Genomic DNA, 12,020 nt, shown 5'->3' with positions numbered 1-12,020 from the left:
TCAATACACCATAATGGCAAAGCAAAAAAAAAAAAAAAAAAACAGGTTTTAACATCTTTGCAAATTTATCAAAATTAAAAAAAACTTGAATGATTTTGTTGCATAAGTATTCATAACCTTATCTGTTGAAATTTAGCATTCATATTGCGTTTAGATGTTACTACACTTCGAGTGAAGTGAACCTTTGGCAAATTCAATTCAATTCAATTCAATTCAAGTTTATTTGTATAGCGCTTTTCACAGTACAAATCGTTGCAAAGCAGCTGTACAAAAAATGTAGGCTACTACAATATATTTAGTAGCTTATTAGTGGTGACTACTGTATGTTAAGTCGATGTACATATGGTATAAATATAAAAAAATAATAATAATAATAATAATAATAATAATGGTGTAATCACCCAGCAAACATTTGGACGTGTATTGACCGTTGAAAAGACGTGCGTCCGACACGTCCCGTCATGGTTGAAAAATAGTTCCAAAATGGAAGTTGAACCGACGTCTTTTCTGGCCGTGAATTCCACGTCTTTTCTGGCCGTGAATTCCACGTCTCTTCAGCGCGTCCATGGACGTCAGAATTAGTCTTCTTCTGGATGTTTATATGGTGTGTTTATGCATAAGTGTAGGCATATAAGCCTGCATATAAAATAATCATACACTAATTGTGTTAAATCGTAAACAGGCGATTTTGACGTTTAAGCATCTAAACTTGACAAAGGTTCTAAAAAGGGCCGAAATCGGCCCAGTCATACCGAAACGTCTAGATAGAACACGTTATAATCACGTGTAGATCAAACAACACATTACTTTACTTATACATTTAAGTACTTAATATAATTAACTGCATCTGAATATAAGGTTAAGGTTTGATACATGCAATTATGCATAATTTATAGTTATTACAGTAACTACATGTAACAAGGTCACTGTAAAATAAAGTGTTATATTATTAACATTTTAGTAGTTCATTACAAATGATCAAAGATAACGGGATGAACTAAAGTCACAATTTATTTATCACATTTATTTTATGGTTTTAATACAAATTCACCTGGGAAACAGGAAAAATTAACATGTTCATCACGAAACAAATTCAGTTTCATAACTAAATTTAAGGAATTGAGCTGTCACAAATATCTCCCACATCTTTTTCACCCGAAAACTTATTTTTTATAACCCCCACCCCCTGCTCTTCCTGGAGCATGTTTTAGATGTTCAGCCATAGCTCCATCAATTTCCGATTCTGTTGAATTGGGGTTCCACCTCTTCACAGCATCTGAGGGAAGAAAATATGAATGTAAAAAGCAAAAAGTTAAACAAGCACTTATTTTTAAAGTGTTTTTATCTATCAAACTAATTGTACAATGCAGTCGAACAAGACTTTTCCCATCCATTTCATGAACATGAGCTTCTCTGAGATACCAAATGATTGAATGTTTCACCAGGACCACTCCCTCTCCTTAGTCTTCAAAAAGTCTAAAAGTAATGTAGTGACACTCTTATGGAAATAAGATAATTTTTAATTATTTAAATTTGTCTAATTTTTAAACTGTGTGTCATGAATCAACATCTCAGAAAAATGTTATTCATTTCAAAACAAAGTGACGACTTAATTCGTGATGCAGGATGTTGATTTCATACATGTCCACATATGAGAACACGGGACTAAAACATGTTAATTATGCGTTTGGACATTTCTGATAAAAACAGGTCTTTTAAATAAGACACAAGGAACATACGATGTGTCACAAATTACCTTGTATTATATTATATAAAGGTGTAGCCTTGAATGCAGCCTTTTCCAGCTGGCCACCACACTGCATGTTGAATTTTGCCATTAAGGCATTTGACATGATTCTGCGAAATAAACGATTCAGTCATAATATTAAAATGCATTGTAAGATCAGTATTACAAATTAGCAGTACTGTGCAGCTTGCCAATTGCATGCAGTGTTAAAACATACACTTTCACAACCACTCTCTATCATGTAATAAGTGCTCTATCCCTATCCAAAGTTTTTGTGACAAGTAATGACTCATTCATTTCTTACACTAACATTATGTTTTTATATCTTGTTTTAAGTCCTACGAACAACCTGATTTAGCACAGACATTACAACTTCAACACAAAAACAGGCAATTATATAAGTAGATATAGTGTGTGACAGAATTATAGTATTACCAAAGGTTGAGGTTATTATTGTGGATACTGTTACTATTGTCATTTTTTTCTGAAATACGACACAGCAAAACACACAAACAATGCTAGGTAAATACATACCTGTTCATACACAGTCTCTGACTGACATTCGGCCAACTCTGGACAGTTGCTGAACCTAAAAGTGACACCACCATTAAAATAATGTAATAATGTTTTGAAAAATCAAGAGCAAGACAGAATTGACAGCAAACAAAAACAATGGTATCGATATTGGCATTAGATTATCGATAAACAACTACTTGTACCTCTAATAAAAGATTTACAAACGGACTGTTTGCAAACTTTGCTTTAATGAATTTCCCATAAATGGCCTGCGTTTCAAACACCATATAATATTCCTTACTTGCTGATGGCATGGGGTAATTATCTGGTTCCACCTATTTGAAATTGTAAAACACCAAGGCAGGCTCCACTGTCCCCTCGGATTCTGAGCTGCTGTCCTCTTCCGCTAAGGCATCAACTCTTGCCCTTCAACATCTCCAGTTTCTTTGATAGTCAGAGGACATGTTTAGCAAATCTGAAATTACAAAATACTTTTAAAGCACTTATTGAAGTCAGCCATGCTCAAATTAATTTACAGATTTCAGTGAATTGTTCCTGAGCTCCTCCTACAGTTTTAACATATCACAGTCTTTCATTGCATTTATTTTCAGAAATAAACTTTCAGAATGCTACATCTGAGTAGTACTTTTTAATTTAATTTTTAAACATGTTTAATCAACCGATGTGCTCTTATGTGCTGCATGTCATTGATGTCAAAGTACATATATACATTTAACTATTGTTTTTTCCCTTTTATAGCTTGCCTAATAATAAAGAAATATATATATATATATATATATATATATATATATATATATATATATATATATATATATATATGCCACAGATGAGTTTCTTTTTAGGGTTAAAAAAGACCATAGCATTAAACATTACCTTTTAGCATACTAGCTAACTTTAGCCCAAGTTAATTTAACTTGACAGTGTGCTTATACTTGCTTTTGGTTCCTCCGAGTAAAACAAGTAAAAATAAAATACATTAATAAAATACCTCAAAATGTACTTACCCATCGGTGAATTTTTAATGATTTGTAAACTCAAAAAACTCTCTCCTGGTGTACGTTACGGCTCACTCCTCTTCTTCTGGTGTTTTTGGCGATTTTGCCAAACCAGCATAAAAAGATGCATTACCGCCACCTATTGATCTGGAATTTTGAGTATACAAACTGTCATATCTCGAGATAATCTGCTATAGAGATACCATATCGCCAGAATTTGTAACAACATCTTGGCAGCAGTTTTTGCATCCAGCTCAGACTTTAAATTGTGACTTACTTATGTATATAGCCTATATATATTTAATCATTAAAAACGAAATAATTAAATCATATTGTAATGTATGGGAAACTGGTGGAATAATGGGTAAATGCAGTGATTTCACACTTAACTACAAGCAATTTGTGAATAGAATTTGACATAAAACAAGATGTAAAACAAATGGAAGTTTTTTAAATAAAGATTTCCGTGCTGGTTTGCATGGGTCTTACTAAACGTTTAAAGGACGTCAGTGGACGTCTATTAACAACCTCTTATGAAACTACTTTGGGCACTTAAATTAATTACTGTAGTATGCCAATGTGAATGTGAATGTAAGCACAATTGCTTTTGCATATTTCATAAGGATTTTATAGAGGTTGACGATGGACTATAAATGCACGTGTAAAAGACGTCACCTGCTGGACGTCCTTTCACAACCGAATCACAACCGGGTATATTTTGAACTACACTCAGCTAAAAGTCAAAGTAAAAACTTTACATGCAACCACATATAATTGTAGACATGTACAAATGCATCTGAATGCATTTTTAAGAAATATTTTGTGTTAAAATTTTTTGCATATTTTGTCGTCCTACCGCGACTATTTTTGGCCAGGGACAGGACGTCGCCGTCGGACCAATGTTTGCTGGGCAAAAACAGATGATGAACACTAATAGTAATGATTATGTGTTGCAATCAAACTTGTAGAAAAATTGTGTAGTGCTGTATGTTGTTTCAAGGCTGGCATCATCGGCGGTCCTCTGAGGGGTTGGCATCATCTCTTCTTCTAAATCCGGGCTGAATCTTGTGTAATTCCTAGTTACCACGGGATGGAAATCCCGTGGCAGAAACAGAGAAACAAATAGAGAAATAATTAGCGTAGCTGCTGTTCCAACCAAGCAAAAATTGTGTGTTTTGCCCAAGCTGAAAAATGTTGATGTGCATTTGATCAGATGTAACTGAAGTACAACGTTATAAGATACATTATGTGAATGCTTGGCTAAAGAGATGAGTCTTTAATCTAGATTTAAATATACAGAGTGTGTCTGAACCCTGAACGTTATCAGGAAGGCTATTCCAGATTTTTGGAGCCAAATGTGAAAAGGCTCTCCCTCCTTTAGTGGACTTTGCTATCCTAGGTACTACTAAAAGTTCAGAGTTTTGCAACCTTAGGGAGCGTGAAGGATTGTAGCGTGGAAGGAGACTAGTTAGGTATGCAGGAGCTAAACCATTAAGGGCCTTATAGGTCAGAAGTAATATTTTGTAAGTGATACGGAACCTAATAGGTAGCCAGTGTAGAGACCGTAAAATTGGGGTAATATGATCATATTTTCTTGACCTGGTAAGGACTCTAGCAGCTGCATTTTGGACTACCTGTAGCTTATTTATTGAAGAAGCAGGACAACCACCTAGTAAGTGCATTACAATAGTCCAGTCTAGACATCATGAATGCATGAACTAACTTTTCTGCATCAGAAACAGGTAACATGTTCCGTAGCTTGGCAATGTTTCTAAGATGGAAGAATGCTGTTTTTGTAACATGAGAAATATGATTTTCAAAAGACAGGTTGCTGTCTAATATAATATAATTCAATTAAATGGGTATGATTTGGAAAAGCACACACATCTTAATAAAAGGTCTAACAGCTGAAAATGCATATCAGAGCAAAAACCAAGCCCTGAGGTCAAAAGAACCGCCTGTAGAGCTCAGAGAGATGATTGCATTAAGGCACAGATCTGGGAAAGAGTTCAGAAAAAAAATCTGCTGCACTGAAGGTTCACAGTCGCTTGTGGTCTCAGTTACCCTTGATGGAAGAAGTTTGAAACAACCGGGACTCTTCCTAGAGCTGGCCTCCTGACCAAACTGTCTCTTAACATCTGATGGAGAAGGGCTTTGATAAGACTGGTGACCAAGAACCTGATGGTCACTTGATTGTGCTCCATGATTATGATTATATGTGGAGATAGGAAAAAACTACGGAAGGACAAAAATCACTGCAACACTCCGCCAATCCAGTCTTTATGGCAGTGTGGCAAGACTCAACTTCTCCTCAGTGAAAACACATGAAAACACACTTGCAAAAAAAAAAGCACCTGAAGGACCCTCAGACTGTGAGAAACAATATTATGTGGTCTGATAAACCTCAATTCCAAGCATCATCACCTGTAGAGTACCATCCCAAAAGTAAAGTGTGCTGGTGGCAGCCTCATGCTGTGGCGCTGTTTTTCAGCGGCATGGAACGAAGTACTCATCAGAGTAGAAGGTAAGCTTAGCACAGCAAAATATAGAAAAAGCCTTAATAAAAACCCAGTCCAGAGTGGGCAGAAGGTTCACCTTCCAACAGTGCAATGAACCTGGACAATAAAGCACACATCAAGAGTGGCTTATAGACAACTCTGTGAATGTCCTTAAGTGTCCCAGCCAGAGCCTGGAATTGAACCCAATCAAACATTTCTGGAGAAACCGGAAAATGTACGTCTGCCCCCATCCAAACTAAATGGAGCTTGAGAGGTAAAGATGGGAGGAGAAGAATGGCAGATAACTGCCAAATGCTGATGCTGATGAACTTGTCACATCATACCCAAAAAGACTTGAGACTGTAAAGGTGCTTCAGCTAAATAATTAAGGGTATGAATACTTATGCAATGCACTTATTTCAGGTTTTTAATTTTGAATACATTTACAAAATTGTGACTATTCTGTTTGTGCTTCGACATTATGGTGTATGGAGTGTAGATTGATGTGGGGAAAAGTAATTTAAAGTAGTTTAACATAAGGCAGCAACATAAAACATGAAAAAATGCAGGGGTATGAATACTTTCAGAAAGCACTGTAAGTGTGTGCTATTTTAGCACAATGATAAACCAATCATTCATTGAATGCCCTGTGCAGAACATTTTAACAATGAGCAGCCATTTCCTGCTATGCAGTGTTTCCAAGAGACAGACACATAATAGCCTATGAACAGCATACGTTTTAGATACTTAACAATTTCCCATACATGCACTAACATGTAAGACACCATGAGGAGATGTGTCTTATTCATTTCTTGCTATTCAGGGATGGAGGAAAAGACAAAGAATCTCTAGTCAGGATGCTTCTTGTCATCTGACATGTATACAGTGTGTATATATTTTAATTTACTTTTATTTTGCTAAGAAAATTTGTAACATTTGAAAAAACATTAATTATTACATCAAGATTGCATTTCTGTTTGTGATCTTGTCAAGGATCAGGCAAATTTTCATGTGCATAATGAAACAAACATGTTTAGAAAGATTTCGCGGGTTTGGTGCTATTAGATCAAAATAAAATGCCATTTTTTAAGATAATTTAGGACAGATTGGTAAATCGTTAGCATATTACTTACAATAAAATGAACATATCACTTATTAATCATTTAAAAACACATAGTCATGTTTTGTAAATAATTAGTTTATCATTAACTAATTACATGTAAATTAACTTGTAAATGATTTGGAAATTAATTAACAAAACACACACAAATTGTTAGCATATCACTTATTAATCATTTGTGAATGGTTTGTAAATGATTATTTCATCATTAACTAATCACTTATAAAAGAGTTACAATGGAACGTTATTATAAAGTGTTACCAAATAAAATAAAATCCACAAAAATGTCAGAACAAATTCATCTTGATAACGTCAGTGAAACCTTTGATAGGAAGGTATGTAGCAAAACATGGTCAGGTCAAAGTGTCAAATCAAATTTTTGGTCCCAAATGTTTATCAATTTTACTGGTAGTCCACTGTATGAAGCTTTTTAGATATAATATATCACAGTATACATAAATTAACTGTAGTGTCCTGCACCCACTAAAAAAAAAATCTAAAATTATATCTGTTGTCTGAATAATTTTTGATTTGACCGTATGTAACTATCACTAACTATGTTATGTGATGGCCAGTAGTGCAATTCTTGCTTTTGACTTGAGAGATCCAGTTCAATTTGACTAGTACTTGACAAAATTCAAGTAGGATTGACTCTGGGGTCTATTTGGAGTTAGCATGCATTCCCAGAAACCTGTGCGAGGGGTTTGCGCTCACTGTGACCCTATTGCTTTCATACACTTTAATGTGGGTTCTCTGCTTCAACTCAGACTGTCACATCTTTCCCCTGCACTCGCTTTGCCTCATTATGATACGTGAGGAACTGTTTCCTGACATATGAAATTATCTTCCATGTTCCTCCATCACACAGCAGCACGGTCAAACCTGTGACGCAGCCATAGACTGGTCCGGAGACATTGGATCCATTTGCAACAGTTTTATTAGCACAAAACGAGTAAACAAGCGAGGGTCAACAACAGCAGACTGGTATAGTGAAGGCAAGCCGTAAGGGGTAGTCAGAGTCCGTGCAATAGATCGGGGCAGGCGGCAGTCCGAGGGGGTAATCCGTGAGGCAAGCGTGGGGTCGAGAAAAGGCAGGCGGCAAGAGTTCACAAAACGATACACAGTCCGGTTGGCAACAGGAAAACAGTCCGAGAAGAAAACGCTCAGGATTGCAAGCATGGCTTAACAAAACTTCGCGAATAACACGCCGAACCGGCACGCTTAAAATGGCGGATGGCGGGAAGTGAGCCGCGAGACCCGGAACCGGAAGTCGGGGTCCCAGGTACGGGGATGCTGGGTAATGTAGTGTCAAAACTCCGGTGATGGTTCCCGCTGGCGGCGGTCGGAGGGAGCCACAGAGACCGCCTCTGTGACAAAACCCCAGGACTCCTTCACAGGCGGCATCAATGTTGCGTTCCATCTGTCATGGCCCCGATGTCTGTGCTTTATCCGTTATGTCCTTTCAGATGACACATACGAGTGTATCCCGGGAGCAATGAGCTCTCGCTTCCTTTGAAAAAAAAAAAAAAAACACTCAGGAAGCTTGCCTTGTAAATTGCATACATATGTTCCCTTATTTTCAACGCTCTTGAACTTTATCTGAACGCATCCTGCATCTCAATGGCTTTTATGGTTCATCCTCACCACAATGTAGGTGGTGAAACCACTTCAGGTTGTTCTTTTCTGCTTCCTGGGTTCATAAACATGATGTAGGAGTGTAAAAGTTAAGCATTTCACACAGAGTGAGTCTTTTCCTCTTTCCTCTTTCTGTACAGTACATATTTCTCTCACGCTGTGGTGGTTGACACTTTCTGCATGCTGACTTGTACATCTGTCTCATCCGGCACACATGCCTGGCTAAGCATTTGCAGTGTAACGCTGGTGTGCCTTAAACTGTGAGTGTAACATTTTCCTGGCATTCGAGCCATCAGGCTGCATTAGCGCTGGGGTGGCTGGTGTGTTTGGGAACAACACGGTCTGTGCTGTGACATCCAGCTCCCAGCATCCCTGCTTCTGCTCTCTGCCGCGTGCCTCCACCCCAGGAGCCATCGCTCTTCCAGCTAACAAAATCAAAATGACGTACTTGGGCCTTTGTGTGCTATCAATACTTACAGTTCCTGTAAAAAGTACTTACCCCTTTGGATATTTACACTCTTTCAAATTTATTTTACACATTTTTTACACAATTTTTTGAAGTGAAAATGATTCAACAAAGGCATCAGTACACTTTTAGAGAAAGTTTATTTAAGATACATTTGAGTAATTCTGAGAACGTAAAGGTGATGCATAATGAAACAAAATGAATTTGGTTCTAAACATTTATGTTCAAATTTATTCAACCCCCAAAAGTCAAATTTGGTGCAGAATCATTTATTCTTCAAAACCACCAATAAATGCTGCCTGTAAGTGCTTAGAAGGTTCTTTCACCTCTCTACTGCAATCTTGGCCCATTCCTTGCCTGAAAAAGCTTTCAGATCACTGATAATATTTTCACTTTGCCCCTGCTTTTTTCAAATTGAACCAGATATTTTCAATAAGAACTATATCTGGAGACGGAACAGGCCACTCAAGAACATTCTATGACTGATCCCTGAACCAGGCATAAGTAGATGTTGGATGTATACTTTGGGATGATTGTCCTGCAGGAAAGTCCATTGATCATCAGCTTCAGTCTGTGCACCAAAGGCATCACAATTCTTGTCCAAATGGCTTGATACTTCAAAGAATCCATAAAGTACTTCATACAATCATAATTTTATGCTACAATTAAACACTCCTATAACAGGACTGGTCCACCTCAATGTTTGACCATGGAGATGGTGTTCTTCTGCTCATAGAAGCACAAGAAATAACACTAATCCATAAATCCAAAGAGTTTTAGTTTGGTCACATCACTCCATAAAACATTCTTCCAGTACTCCACAGGTCTATCTTAATGAATTTAAGCATATTCAAGTCAGCATTTTATGTTCTTCTTGGTCAAGAATTGTATCCAGCAAAATGCCTTGACATGAAGGCCATGCTTATCTAGTGTTCTTCTTATACACGGCATTGAAATGTTTTATCTACTTTCATTGGGTCATCTTGCAAATCTTTGACTGTACAATGCAGGTTTTTCCTCAGTTGTTCTGATCAAGCATTTTATGATATTGTGCTTTTTCTTCAACACCCTTAAAGGTTTTCTGGTATAACACATTTTAAGCTAAGGATTAGGGCTGTCAGCAGTGTCTCTAGAAACGTTTAATGTTTTGGAAATCTTCATGTAGCCTTAGACTTTATAAAGTAATAAAATTATTTATTCTCTATAGTTTCTCTACAGTTTTTTGTAAGAGCTCTGTTGACTTTGTCCTATTTGCTACTCTTCAGCACATGCATGGGCTAATTGTATGTATGTGTAAAAGCTCATGCTAATTCTAGAGTTTCCAAAGATTTAATCATGTTTTAAGACAATTTTGTTATAAATGCAATTTTTATAAAGTCCTGGGTCTTCAGAAAAGCCTGTATTTGTAAAGCCTGTATTTCATGTCTTTTTTTTCTTCAGTTAAATAAAATTATGGTGGACTTCAATGGGTATCAACAGGTTGAAGGTCCAAATTGCAGTTTCAAAGGGCTCTACATGATCCCAGCCAAGGAATAAGGTTCTTATTTAGCAAAACAATTGGTCATTTTCTAGGAAAAAACAAAAACAAAAAAACGTCTCAGGTTACATACGTAACCTGAGACGTTCCCTTCCGGAGGGAACTCTACGCTGCGTCCTGGTTCAGGACACTATGGGAACGATATACCAACGCCGCCATGCTGAGGAGTAAGTGAACAACTGACTGATTGAGGAGTCAAGAAGGAACATCACTCCCCACTACCAGCGAGAATCGCTTGGGCCGACGTCACGGCTAGCCCGGCTACCCAAGCACTGAACTCAGAGGCCTGATACTTCTAAGCGAGAGTAGGCCTAACTACACTCACCGCTAGAGAAAGTAGTGAAGCTTACTCTTAAGTCTTCATACTAAGCGGGGGTTCTGAAGAGTGGAGGCTCAGAAAGACCCTCTAGGTGAGAGGAAGCCTAGCAACACTCTGTGCTTGCGGGCAACTCTGGGAGTGGAGGTCAGGGACCTAACTACACTCAACACTGGAGGTGATTATGAGGCTCCAAGGACCTAAGCAATAGAACCACCTAAGTGGAGTTTCTCAGGAGAGTGGAGGCTTCTACCAGAAGACTCTCTAGATGAGAGGAAGCCTAGCGACACTCGATCCTATAATAGCGCTGTCCGGAGTGGAGTTGGAAAAACCCAAGGGTTTTTAGAACCAACTCTAGAATGGGAACGGGGAAATACTGCGTAACCCATACCTTACAGGTTTTTTAGAAAGAGCCCTACTGTAGGAGGGATCTCTACTATTCTTGAAGTGCCCAAGATTTCTCGAGTGTGCACTTACCACCCTAAGTGGATTCTAGAGAGTGCTCAGAGCATCCTGTGAGCACTCGCCACTACTGTGGACTTGAGAAGGTGCCCAGAACATAGCGAGGGAAACACCTAGATCATAACAGGCGGCAGCGAAGCCTGGAAATGGAGCTTTTCGGAGAACGGAGGCTTCAAGAAGACTCTTGAATTTTCTTGGAAACCTGACAACGCTAGTCCAAAGCTCTTAAGAGTGGAGGTCTCAAACGTAAGGGGAGACCTTACTACACTCATGGTGACTTTTCTTTCAAATGCAGAAGCGGAGCTTCTGGAGAACGGGGGCCTCGCCAAAGGGAAAGCCTAACCACGCTCAATCCACCAGCTCTTTATGAGTGGAGGTCTCAAAAACTCAAAGGTGAGGAGAGACCTGGCTACAGTCACGCTTGGAACTAAAGACGGAGCTTCCCGGGGAACGGAGGCCTTCATAGAGACTCTCAAATGAGAGGAAGACCTGACAGCGCTCAACCTCCCAGCTCTACAGAGTGGAGATCTCACACCCAAATATTCAGTGAGGGGAGATCTAGCTACACTCACGTCCAAAGGTACTAGAAGCGGAGCTTCAGGAGAACGGAGGCTTCACGGAGAGAGGAAGCCTAACAACGCTCAATCTCCTAGCTCTAAGGAGTGGAGATCTCGCCCCAAATTACTTCAGTGAGGGGAGACCTAGCT

At 38.3% G+C, this 12,020-nt stretch overlaps 1 protein-coding gene and 1 long non-coding RNA gene across 2 annotated transcripts in view; one reads left to right on the top strand and one right to left on the bottom strand.

Annotated features, from left to right (window-relative positions):
• LOC141293482 (inactive N-acetylated-alpha-linked acidic dipeptidase-like protein 2) overlaps positions 1-12,020 on the top strand; it is a 247,038-nt gene that overhangs the window by 133,511 nt on the left and 101,507 nt on the right. The gene's annotated exons all lie outside the window — the stretch shown is intronic.
• On the bottom strand, positions 1,757-4,162 carry LOC141293981 (uncharacterized). The gene is made up of 4 exons (XR_012340854.1): positions 3,289-4,162; positions 2,565-2,738; positions 2,282-2,336; positions 1,757-1,857 (listed from the first exon to the last, which is right to left on the bottom strand). It is a non-coding gene; the product is annotated as an uncharacterized lncRNA (long non-coding RNA).

This window comes from Garra rufa, chromosome 20 (genome assembly GCF_049309525.1).
Source record: "Garra rufa chromosome 20, GarRuf1.0, whole genome shotgun sequence".
NCBI classification, from domain to species: Eukaryota; Metazoa; Chordata; class Actinopteri; order Cypriniformes; family Cyprinidae; genus Garra; species Garra rufa.
Note: the sequence above shows the minus strand (reverse complement) of the source record. Positions and strands in the feature narration are given on the sequence as shown.